The sequence below is a fragment of the Dasypus novemcinctus genome, chromosome 7 (genome assembly GCF_030445035.2).
Source record: "Dasypus novemcinctus isolate mDasNov1 chromosome 7, mDasNov1.1.hap2, whole genome shotgun sequence".
NCBI classification, from domain to species: Eukaryota; Metazoa; Chordata; class Mammalia; order Cingulata; family Dasypodidae; genus Dasypus; species Dasypus novemcinctus.
Genome location: NC_080679.1, coordinates 67,511,520 through 67,524,879, shown reverse-complemented (window position 1 = coordinate 67,524,879; position 13,360 = coordinate 67,511,520). Strand labels below are relative to the sequence as shown.

The following is a 13,360-nucleotide window of genomic DNA, read 5'->3' as shown; positions in this document are numbered from 1 at the left end:
ACATCCACTTCCCTTAATTCCTTTTGTATTCTCTTTTAACCAACTTTCCTAAAATCACCTTACCTTTACTTACTATAAGCACTACATTGTCATAAGAAACAATGTCTTAAACTTCTAGGAGAGAAGGTTAAGCACCCAACCAGGACCCATGGTATGGGTAAACATCCCTTTACTGAAGGGATGTTTCCTGAGGAAAGAATAGAAGGCAGACAGCCCAGCCTGATCTCCTTGTGAAATGGAACTTTGGGTAAATAGATTCATGTTATCTGCTAGGAGGAGGAGATATTATCTCTGAAATGTCTTTATAAAATGTGCCTGACTAAGGATTACCTATAAGAAATGGAACCCAGGCTCTATGAGGCATGTCATGTAGGCTGCAAAACTCTATGAGAAATAAAATGCAGACAATTTATAATTTATACAGTCCCTGCTGTGTGAGAAATTCAAGAGTCATCTATTATTTTGGGCTAGAGGAGCATGTCCCATGTGGAAAGAAGGACCTGAAGAGCCACCCTTGATATCATGGACTTCTTTCTGCTTCATCTGAGCCTCTTGAATGCAGGTATTCTTGTAATTACTTAGTAAAATTGTTATTATTAAGTAAAATTTTTGATTTGTGTGAGTCTGATTTGACAGTTCAACCCTGAATATTAGCTCATTTCTTCAAGTACTTTTTAAGAGGTTCATATAAGATTGCCCCATATTAATAATAATGAACTCTTTCCAGGAATTTTATGCCTACTTCCAAAATATGTCATACTGATATATCCTTGACCTTGACTTCAACTTATTCATGACTGGGATTATATTTATATTTTGGGAAAGGCATCTATAGGTGCCATTTTGCAATTAACTGATTACAAATGTTTCCATCATATAATTGGCTTAGTTTACTCATGTTTATGATTTGGACAATGAATTAACTGCCTTTTACTTCTAATGGACTTTGGATAATATATCCATTTCTACTGCAGGTTTATGCCATCTTCTTAAATATTTGGAATCATTTAAATTTCATGTTTTTCATTTTCCCTTCATTTTTGAATTTTATTTTATTTTTCTGATAGTAAGTCCTGTACTTTTGCTTTTATGATTCCATATATGATTAATTCTAGTCTAGCTCTTGCTTTCTATTCTTATCTGGGGATTTTCCTCATTTTCCTGGTTGGTATCCAATAATTACCTTACTTTCTTCTCTTTTTAGTACTCTTTTTTTTCTGCCAATGTAGGATGCTGCTAATTTGAATTCCTTATCCTTTGTTCTTCTTTAGGAACAAATCAATGAGGTAACAATACAACTGACACCCAGATTCTTACCCACCGTCACAATGCTATGTGCTTTAAGATTAGCATTTGTTTTTGGCTAAGTCTAATTATAAGCGTAGGCCCATTGGATACAAAATAAATTCAGAAAATATTCCCAAGACAGTGTGCTAGAAACTGGAGGATGGAAAATTATACTCTAATGTCTATGTTGGGGATTAAGAAAGGGAAGCGAAATTAACCACGATATAAAGCCAAATGGAAAATTGAGAGAAATAGAAGAGACAGTGGGTTTGAAACAGAGAGAAGTTAATTCCTTTTTAGTTGAAAAAAATAGGAAAGCTTTAATGGGAGAAACATCGCTAGAACACTGAGTATTGGTGCACAGGGTTCAATCAAGTTCAATAGTAGGATGGAGGGAAAGGAAGAAGAAGGCCTACCAGACTAATACTCTGGCAAATACAGCCTGGACAAAATTGACTTTAATTTTTAAGAATCTGTAGGTTACACTGCAAAGAGTTGTCCTGGGTTGTCATACATACAGTTTTTATGATTCAGAAAGAAATGTGATGGTTTTCTAAACATGACTACATTGGGGCGTAAAGTAAAAACTGCTCTGGATGTATGAATAATCATTGAATCAACAGCTCCACCTTTTGGTAGTGCGGTTCTTTTAGTGAAAAGAGTCTTCAAGTGCTCTCTGCCTCTTTTCTGCTTCCTTTCCTAGTCAGCCAATGGTCACCTTGTATTTATTTAGAATTGACTAAGGTGAAGAGTTTATTCCAAGGACCATCTTTAACCTGATAATAGGTCAAAAGTTTATAGATTCTGGAACATTTTTTATTATTACTCAATACTAAACTAGAACATTATCAAAAGCTTCATTGATAAGTCATCATTTATAAGTCAATGTTAAGTGCTAAACTTCAGAAATACATCTATTTGCTAAAACAAAACTAAATAAATAAACATAAAGTTCATAGAAAGATAGACCCAACACTATGATCCTTGTAGATAGTAAAGACATTTGGAATCATGGTATTCCCCCTTGGAAACCATACTCCTTAATCTTAGACCTTTAGGGAATCTTGTGTGCCAGAATCTGCTGCCATCATCCAGGACAAGTCTCCATCATCTCTCACCTTAGTTATTGAAGTAACTCCTAATTTATATGCCTGTTTCTAATTTTGCCCCATTTTTCTACTCATCAGAGCAGCTGGAGTAATTCTGTTAAAACCTAGGTGAGATCCATCTCCCCTGTGCTCAAACCCTCAGAGTAAAGCCAAAGTCCACTCTGTGACCCTCAAGGTATGCTCCTTTCTTCCCATTACCTTTCAGACCTCATCCCTACTGTTTTGCCCTCCTTTGCTTAGCAATAGCCACACTGACCACCTTGCTAATCCTTACACTTGCAAGATCTCATCTTGCCTTAGGGACTTTGCAACTGCTATCTCCTTTTCTTGAGTGCTCTTCTTCCAGAGGAAACCCAACTTACTTCTCACTTCCATTAGATCTTCACTCAAGTCACTTTCCCAGTGAAGTCTTCCTAGCCAGGGAATCTAAACTTCATCTCTCACCTCCACTCCTCACTGACATTTATATCATCCTTCTCTGCTTTTATTTTTTTTTCAAGTAATTTTTACTATCTAACCTAGCATATACAATATTTTATGTATTTATTGTTTTGGGTTTTTTTCTCCCTGAGTAGAATGCCAAATCCATGAAGACAGGAATTCTCACCTATTTTGGTTACTATTATATCTTTCTAATGCCTGGAACAGTTTTTGGCACATTGTAGATTCTAATAAATATGTTTTAGATGAATGAATAATTTTATTCATTATAGGGTCCCTACTGACATACATTTTGTAAGCGAAATTATTAATGTAGCACTTTGATTTTTTATTCATCCTACAATATGGTAAATTGGTATTCGTATATTTAAAATGTTTTGTAGTTACAAGGTTTGCAGTACCTCTTAGTGTAAAAAAATGTTTTGGAAATGGAAACACCTTCCTAAAATTCAGTTTAAAGTTTTAGAATTGCTTAAAGAAATCAAAATATAGAAGAATTTTTCCACCTTGCCTTCTGACAAGGGTGTTAATGTTTTAGGAATTAATAACTTCATTAGTAGCCATATGGCAGAGTGATCTCACTATGGGCCTTTGAATTAATTTGCATTTTCATCACAGTTTTGCTTCTAAATTATATGTAGTATGTTTGATAATTTGTGTAGTCTCAAAAGAATTGGGGAATATTTATTTTATCTCGGAATATAAATCTTTAGGTGGAACTTAAAAAATTTGTGTATTACAAATTTAATTTTTTTAAATACCAGATTATTAGCTCAATAGAAATCAAAACAAAACTGAGTTAGTTGCTTCATTTGCTGTGTCTTTACACTTTCCATGCATCTCTAAGAGAGAACTTTTCATATGATAATTACTTACTAAGTAGGTTTGGTGAAGTAGTCATGTCTCTGTTTGAAAGTAGTTTTGTCTCTGTTTAGATTAAATTAGTACGTGAATGATGAATATCTTGATCAAGAATAAGTATATGATTACTTCTTCCAAGTCCTCTAGATCTACTAAAAACATCTTCAATACAAGGCCAAGAAGTATCTGTTAACTAGGAAAAAGTAGAACAAAATCATTTATGGCTTGGGGGTTGTGGGGGGCTGAGCCTAGCAGTCCCTTAAACTATAGAGCTATCTGGTCATAGAGAGAAAGTAGTAAATTCAAAGAGGAGATTTGGAGGCTCTGGGAAGAAAGAAATCAGCGATGCTAGGAAAGGAAATAAAGCCCCCACCCCAACCCTGCCCTGTGAATTTACTATAAAGAGAAAGAATTGGGTTCTTTAGAAAGAGACACTTGAGATGAGTTTTGGGTACAACTTTTCTTTGGGGAAGAGAGAGGAACCAGGATTAGCCAGAGGAAGAGGCTGAACTGTGATGCAGGTTTCACAACCAACCCAGTAAGGAGCTTGGAAATGAGTATTCCTTGTCACTTCCTACCTCTACCTTACTTAGTCACTGGATGTGGGCTGTCCTTGGAAGGGTGTGACCTTGGGAAGGCCCTCTTTCTCACTCTCTTGCCTTACTCATCCTGGGGAAATACCCAGCTGTTCTATTGTGAAGCAGCCCTGGAACAGGACCATAGAAGTAAGCTTATTACTGAAACCTCCTCTCGCTCCCATAGTAGAACCTTTACATAAGATTTCAGTCCTAGCTGACCATTTGACTACAACCTCATGAAAGTCCTTGAGATAAAGACACTCAGCTAAGCCATACCCTGATTCCCGATGTGCAGAAATTTGAGATAAATTGTTTCTTTTCCAAGCTGCTAAATTTTGGAAATAATTTGTTAGCAGCATTAGATAAATAATAGAGCTTTGGCAGCCCCTAAGGACAGCAAGACCTTCCTTGAAGAAGGATTTGGGTGGCACATCTCCGTATCTTTCATAGTCCACTCCTCTGGTGGCTTGTATCCACTTCTCCATATAGAGGTAAGAGCAGTTCCTCTAGGATTCTGGTGAGCTTCTCTTTCTGAAGGGAAATTTAAAAGGGGTAAGGGAGTGGGACAAACTACAGCTTCTCTTTTGAAGTTGATTACAAGATGAGAAATGATTCTTACTTTCTCTCCCCTATCCTATTCATTTTAGATTTCCTGCACCCTCAGTCACCACCCCTGCTGGCCTTGGTGGCTTATATGGTTGCATTATGCAGCCCCATCCCTATGGGGTCTGCACCCTTGATTACCATGCCTTCCTCATGCCTGCATTGCTGTATTTTTCCATTTCCATTTATAATTGGGTGAGTACTGTGAGGCACCCAAGTTGGTCATCTGGCTCCTACGTGTACTACTCACTGTCCCCATTGTGTAAAAACAGGCCTACCTCCTCCTGATGACCTCAATTCATTTAGTCCTGCTAAGATGGCTTCTCCTCTTCTTAACCAAAGTCTCCAAAGAGGAGTCAAAGCTTACAACTCTATGGGAATTTTGTTGTGTCTGCTGGTGAAATTATGCCCCTTTTGTAGATCAGGATCATTAACCCTGCAGAGTACAGAGTTGTAGGGACAGGAAACACAGAGTTCTCCAGTGGTTCTTTGGTTATGGTGGTAAATCAGACCACTCCTGCCTTCACCTCTTGGTTCTTGGGCTCATTAATTCTTCTTTTTAAAAAATTTTTAATAAAATTCTTTGATTCAATGTGAATACTGCATTGTAGAAGATGGCACCCTGTCCTAACAGAGGATTGCCTTTGAGTTGGGGTTTCAGCTGTTCATTAAGCAGGCTATTCCAAAGCTTTATTAAGTCAGTAGTGTCTGTATAGTGTGATATGTATAAAACTAGTGAACATAATGGTCTTGGGCCCACTGTGGCAGCCTGTAGGGAGCCACCCACTGTGAGACCTATCTACAGCCTCCCACAACATGGCGGATCTCACAACATGGCGGAGTTCACAAATCTGCCCTATCATTTCCTTATTCTTCTCCTCCCTGCTTCTTTGTTCTCCCCCTCCCGCCACTACTCAGGTAACCACAGCAATACGCATGCGCAAGGCGCAAAACTCCGCAGACCCGGTGCGAACTGTCAGCCAATCCCCTCCTTGGACGTCTGCCACCCACAAGACCAGCCTATCACCTATGTACACGTTCCCTTCCCTCTCTATATATCCCTGTGTTTTACCCCCACTAAACGAGACTTGATCAGAATCCTGTCTTGTCTCCATTCTTCTCTCTACTCCTGCCCCACCCTGTTTCTTCCCACAGGTCCCTGGACTCACCCCCGCCGGACCGGAGCAGCAGCCTATATGCTATAAGGGATTCCCCTGGTCTGCAATATTAGGTTGAATCCCATGCTGGTGGATTAAACATTTCATAATCCCTCAGATGTAGGTTCTTCTTGAGGTCTTTGAGTAGGAAAAGCAAACAAATATCTGTAGTACATGTTATATTTACTCCTGTGACTAACTGATGGACCTTCCATGATGTAAGTGGCTCATGTGGCTGATTGGACTCCTTGAAATAATGCTGTATGGTGGACTTCACGTTGATATATGTTGTTGGGAGGCTGGAAATCTTGAAAAATGACAGTCCACAATGTTGGCCCATGCATGGTCTCCTTTTCTGTACTGTGACCACTTTCTTCATTTGTCCATCAAACCAATACTGAGATGGCCAATGACAGAGCTTGGCTGATATCAACTAGTCAAGTTATTTTGTGTGCTTGGTTGACATTAACATGTGATACAAAGATCTTTACACTTAATGCCCATTCCCTTTTGACATCCATATGTCTAATCCATCCTCCTTATCCCAAGCCTTTCATTTCCTTCCAAATCCCTGAAAAGTTGGTCAGGCTTTTCACCACTACCCAAAAGTTCAACTATCTTTTAACTTCCAGCCATTTTTCCTTTTATAAAAAATGAATGACCAGGTGCACTTCCCAAAGCTCTAGCCATTAGGAAGATTTTCTTCCTCCTTGCTGGTCTTATAAGATTGCTGATATAGCTATAGGAATGTGCTTACTCTTGATCACTGTACCACCATGATTCCAGTCCTGCTTCTGTTCAGTCATAGATGTGCCACTTCTATCTTAAAATGAATTGCTGCTGGACCCACCATTTCTTATGACTTGGCAAGTGTTATGGGTAGAATAGTGTCCCCTAAAGAGATATGTTGAAACCCTAGCCCCCAGTACCTTAAAATGTGAGTTTATTTGGAAACAGGATCATTGCATATGGAATTAGTTAAGTTACAATGTAGTCATACTGGAGTAGGTTGGGCCTTTAATCCAATGTGACTGGAATCCTTTTAAGAAGGGGGAAAGAGACACAGCAGACACAAGTGGAGAAGACCCTATGAAGGCTAAGAGACAGATATTAGAGTGATACATCTATAAGTCAAGGAATGCCAAGGATTGGCAACAAATGCCAGAAGCTAGAAGAAATAAGGAAGGATTCTTGTTTTACAGGTTTCAGATGGAAATTGACCCTGCTGATGTCTTGATTTCAGACTTTCAGCATCCAGAACCATGAAACAATAAATTTCTCTTGTTGTAAGCCACTCAACTTGTAGTGGTTTGTTAGAGTGGCCCTAGGAAACTAAGACAGTAGATCATAGAGAACCCAACTCATGATGGATATTTCCTTTTTTTATATATATTTTAACAAACCAATTTTATTGTTACATATTAATAAAGCATACAATTCATCCAAAGAGTACAATTACTATAATCACATAGTTGTGCATTCATCACCTCAATCATCATTGGATCATTTTTATTATTTCAATAATATTATTAAACAAAAAAAACAAGCAAGAAAATTCTTTACCTCTCGATCTCTCCATGCATCCTCTGTTGTACATAGTTATTCCTGGTTATTCTTTCACAATTACTTATTTAGTAAGCAGTTCTATTGAAAAATATTCATATACCATATGACCTATCCAAAATGTATAATCAATGGCTTTTAGAACAATCACAATGCTGTGTATTCATAACAAAAATTTTATAAAAATTTCATTACTCCAAAAAACAAAAACTCCACACCCTTTAGCAGTCCTTCCCCAATTTTATATAACCACTAATATCACACTTATAATTTGATTTATATTTACATTTTTTATAAATGGAGTCATACAATATGTCATACTTTATGTCTGTTTCTTTCACTTAGCATAACATTTTTTGTCTGATATTAAGATCTTGTGTTAATACACATTTGTTCAGTTTCAAAGAAAATAGTCTTACATATGAAATTTTACCCATATTCATATTTCACATGTGGTTTTACTATGCTATACATGATGGATATTTCTGGCCACAGGTTCACTTGGTGAGCCATGGTCAGTCATTCCATCTTTTCCACCGCCCAGTATCATGCCAGGAATTCATTTTCAAAAGATGTGTAATGCTATGCTGCAGATTGCCAGACCTTGCCACCAAACTTCAACGGCCTTGCATTGTGATTCTCCTACTCTGACCTGCCATATGACATCTTTTCCCACCAGTACCACAGATATCTTCCACACTACAGGGTGGGCCAGATTACATGGCCCAAGTGTCAGGATTGTTTGCAATGCAACCTAGACCTCTTGCAGACCACTTTTCTGGTCTGCACCCCCTTCAGAGCTGGCAACTTTACATGTCATCATGATAAAGATAGGAATATACTATTTCCAGAGACAGAGGTCGACCGGCATGTTGCTTCTTTATACATAGTAGGTTGGACAAGATGTGATAATTTGCCCTTTAATTTGGAGAGGATGCCCTAGCACACTTCTGATCATTGGACCCTCAAAAAGTTTATAGTTATGGTTGTCCCTGAATCTTCATAAGTTTTATTTCCTTCCTTTTGAAGTTTATGTGATTTACCAAGACCTCTTGCTCCTCTTGCCCAATGAACAAAAAGTTTTTGGTGTAATTTATCAAGGAGAGAATTAACATAACCCTGAAGCAAAAGTAAAGGCTCTCTTTGTCTATTCCTACTTCTTCTTCCTTTAACTGTCACAGAAATTCCATCCTATACATTTCTTCTACTTCTAACCCCAACTTTTAGTATCTGCTTTTCAGAGGAACCAAACTGACACATGCCCCCACTCTACTAGGCAGGCCTTAATGGCACTTTACGTCTCCATATATCAGTGCTAATTCTGACCTTGTATACAGTTGTTCTCAAAATGCCTGGGGATCCTCCTTACCACCAGGTACAGTTAATATAAATAAATGGCCATAGATCCTTTTGGAGAAGTACTTGTGGAATCATATTGTATAAATTGTATGTATGTGGATGTGGAATCATATTGCTATGATATACAGGGTCTTCCTTACTCCAATCACCTCTTCAGTCAGCATTTTCCAGGTCTTGGAAATGGCTCAGGTCTGAAAAAGGGGAAGTGATCATGCATTTTTATTGGGGCACCAGTCCTTAACTCTGGGGTCAACACTTGGAATTTTCCAATACATTTGCACATTTTCCTGACCTGCACATAATAGACCTACCTTAATAGGGCATTCAACCTTCTTTGAAGTAAAACCAGTCATATTATTAGGTTTAGATCTGAGTCTTTCACTTCCTCTGTTTTCCTTGGCAATGAGAACTTCTTTGTATGTAATTGTGAGGGATTGTATTGTGTACTCTAGTTTGGACAAGTTCTTGCTGCTGGTTGGCATTCTGGTAGGTGTGGATCCATTATAAATAAGATCTCTTCAAGATGTTACTTCAGTTAAGATGGACCCAACTGAATCAGGTCCATCATAAGCAGAATGAAATTCAGACATACACTGAGAAAGTAGCTACAGGGAGCAATCGGAAGTTGAAAGTTAAAGGAAACTGGGAGTCAAAAGGGTCCTGGAAGAGAAAAGAGAAGACGCCACCATGTGTCAGTCAGCCAGTCCCAGAATGACACAGTCTTCAGGGAGAAAGCAGCACCTCACTGACACCTGTATTCTGGACTTCTACCTTCAAAACCTTGAACCAATAAATTCCCATTGTTTAAACCAACACATTTTATGGCATTCATTTTAGCCTCTGCAGGAAACTAAAACAGTAACCAAAGAGGCTCTCTGGCTTTCTTACTTGGATTGCAATTGCCTGTTACCCTTACTTTTATATTATTTTTCTGTAGAGCATCAAGGACAGAATTGTCATCCAATCCCATTATATTTATAAGTACTATTTCTTCCTTGTATCTCAAATACCTGATAGATTGTTCCTGTGGTGACGCCTTTCTACCAGCACACCTTGCTCATTTACCTCCAGTGAAAGGTTATTTTTTCTATATTATATTTTATTTGCTGTATGATTCAACCAAACTACATATTCCGAATCCCTTATTGTGTTGGTGGACTCTAACAAATGTTTCTATTGTGGTGACAAACATAAACCATGCCATTTTAACCATTTAAAAATTTATAATTCAGTGGCCTTAATTATATTTACAATGTTTTACTACCATTAGAGCCATTGAATCTATTCTAAGCATCTTGAGGGTAGAGAAAACATTTACTGGCGCTTTAAGACTGTTCATTCATTTGGTCAGTCAGCCAGTCAATCACCATTCATTTAAAAAGTATTTTTTGAGGTGTCTGTCTATTAAATGCCAGTCATTAAACAAGCCACTGTAGATACAGAATTGATTAAGGATAAGCCTGCTTCACAGAATGAAGATATGAAAACTCAGAATCATTGTATACTACATTAGAACATAAAGGAAGTGCTATGAGAGCAAAAAGGGAAATATCTTTTTCCCTTAAGTCACTGGTAATAAAAATTGTGCTTGCAAGAATTCTATTTTGCTCACAATATTTAAATGTATTTCTTAACAGTATTTACTCCTTTTTTTTCTTTCTTTCTCTTGCTTTTCCCATCCAGTTTCCTTCTGGGTTCTTCTAACTCTACTTAGGAAACACAAACTCTGCTTATGGCAAAATATGTCTAGGTACATATTATAGGAAAACACCAAACCAGGAGTGGTGGTTTGGAGCTGGATGTATAGGAGAAAAACATGTTCTTAAACTTAATCCATTCCTATGGGTGCAAATCCATTGTTAAGTAAGACTTTTCAATGAGATTACTACATTTAAGATGTGGCTGACCTCAGTGAGGATGAGGTTTAATCCTATTACTGGAGTCTATTGTAAGAGAAAAGCCACAGGGAATAGCTGGAAGCTCAAGTTCAACAGAAATCTAGAAGAGAAGGGAGAGCTCCAGGAGAGGCTGCCATGGGCATTGCCATGTGACAGAAAAGAAGGTCCAAGGATCGCCAGGAGCCAACTGCAGAATGCCACAGTCTTTCGGAAGAATGCATAGGCTTGATGATTCCTTGCTTTGGACATTTTCCTAGCCTCAAACCTGTGAGCTAATAAATTCTCATTGTTTAACCCAACCCATTTGTATGGTATTGCTTGAGCAGCCCAGGAACCTAAAACACCAAGTAACCAAAGGAGAGGCAGAGATCTTAGCTGGTAACTGCTTCTGCATTAACTCTAGCACCCTCACTGTCTACTTCTTGCCATTTGTGGCTAAACAATGAGAAAGTGACTTTCCTGTGGTTTTCTACAGGTTGGGTAGAAAAGGGGTTCAAAACTCAGCTCTAGAACAGGGCAGGCCTAAGGGTATCCTTGCTGGTGAAACGATACTGTGTGACCTCAGGCAGGTCCGCTGTGTAGCTCATCTTTCAAAGGCCCAGTGGATGATAGCCGTGCTTCCTCAGGGGGCGATTGTGACCCTTAGGGGAATATGTATACAAAACACGGAAGAGCCTGGCACCTAATGAACTCTCCATACATTTAGTGGGGAACATTTTAAGAGTTCTGATGAGAAAAAAATCTAACTTTGGGTCTGAGGAGAAGTTTCTGAAAATCTTAAGGGTTAAACAGTGTTAGAATGGGAAGGAAATTCATAGAACTACCATTGTTTGTATTCTGGGAAATAGTCCTATTCTTAATGGAAGCAGAGGGGAGCTGACACTTGCCTATGAACACAGGACTTGAGCTGTATCAGAGTTTCAAGAAAGGTAAGGGCTCTGTGCCATGCCCACCACGCCCATGTGTAGAGCTCCTTGTTTCCCAGTTGGCATGGCAGCAGTCAGGGGCAGGAATGGAAACAATTTTGTTAGGCATTTTACAAAGTGACTCAAACCTGGCCAGAACCAGAAGTATCTAATTCCCAATTCAATGTGATTTGTGACCTAGAACTTTGCATAAAAATAGCATCAACTGCTTCAACACTAGAAGAATAATTATTAATAGCTTCTTATACAGATGGTAAAGTTCTCCTTGTGGGGTGCACATATGATTTATTTCTTTTTTCTTATCAGGTATGACCTATGTTTAATAAAATGTATTTCTCCTCCAGTCTTGAACCACAGATGCAATACTTGCGTAATGCAGTGTAATGTAGCTTGTAGCTGCCAAGGGCCATAAATAATACATCTCAGTAAAGCACTGTGATTAGGTTGCCTATTGCTATGGGCTGCTGCAAACCAATCTGACACCAGCTGCAGGCTATACCCCTCCAGTGGTTCAGAGTACTGAAAATAGGATGCCAAGGTTTCCTAGGGCAAATCTACAAGTCAAAGCTAGGATATCTGGCCCAAAGTCATTATTTATTATGTAAGTAAATAGATTAGATAGAGGACAACAGTAGTAATAAACCACATAGCCCACTCCAGAAATTAATATTAATTATTATAGTTATCAAATTTTTGTAAAGGAAGGCTATCATGTTTTGCTCCAGGATTTTAGAAATAGGTTATATCTACTACCTAAGGATGTAAGAGCAAAACTGGATCCACATTTGGCTCTTCTTGGATTTTGTAAAAATCCTAAGAAACAGTGTATTCACATAAAAGAATGTAAAAATGTTTTTGCTCTTTGTGATCATTATTATCAGATAAGAAGGAGTTAGTAATAGATGTCAGGGGTTTACAATTTTAAATATCACAACATAAGGGCAGATTTTATGAAATCAAGTCTTCTGATATTTTGAGGTTTATCCAAGAATCAGCATATTTATCAATCACAAGATTCAAAATTCCTAAGTATGGCATTTTCCCCTTTGTTTCCCCATTGTCTGGTAACCTCATTGGGGGAAAAATAGTTTACTAAATGTGGTAGTGTTGCAGCAAAACCAGGAGTACTGAACCATAGAAGAAACCCAAAACTGGCACTCAGGAGAAGTAGAGGAACAGATTTATTATGCGCAGGCCCAGAGGAGAGTCAGTCTCCAAATTCTGAGCCCCATTTTTCAGTTTCCATAGGTTTATATAGGATTTCATGTGGGATCAGCCTGACTTTTGTTCATCCACTAACACATTGCTAGGTGAAATTTCGCAAGCGGAGTTACAGAAGCAGAATGCAGATGCAAGGCTGTGCTTTTGCAGGCTGATTTACAGAAGTGGGGGGCAGGAGTCATTCATTTGATATTCTCCTGCAAGGCCATGGTTTCACAGGCTGATTTACAGAAGTGGGGACAGGAGTGACTCATTAGGTATTTTTGCAAGGTTATGCTTTTCATTTCTCAATAGTAGTACCTTAACATTTTTGGAATGTTAAGGGAAGCTCTGTTTGGAGAAGTCTGCTATACTTTT

General features: G+C 38.3%; 1 long non-coding RNA gene across 1 annotated transcript in view; it reads left to right on the top strand.

The window, feature by feature from the left end:
* Positions 1-13,360, top strand: part of LOC131279298 (uncharacterized) — a 130,859-nt gene that overhangs the window by 28,178 nt on the left and 89,321 nt on the right. Inside the window, exon 3 of the long non-coding RNA XR_009186680.1 lies at positions 425-562. This is a non-coding gene — a long non-coding RNA (uncharacterized lncRNA). The remainder of the gene's footprint in view (positions 1-424; positions 563-13,360) is intronic.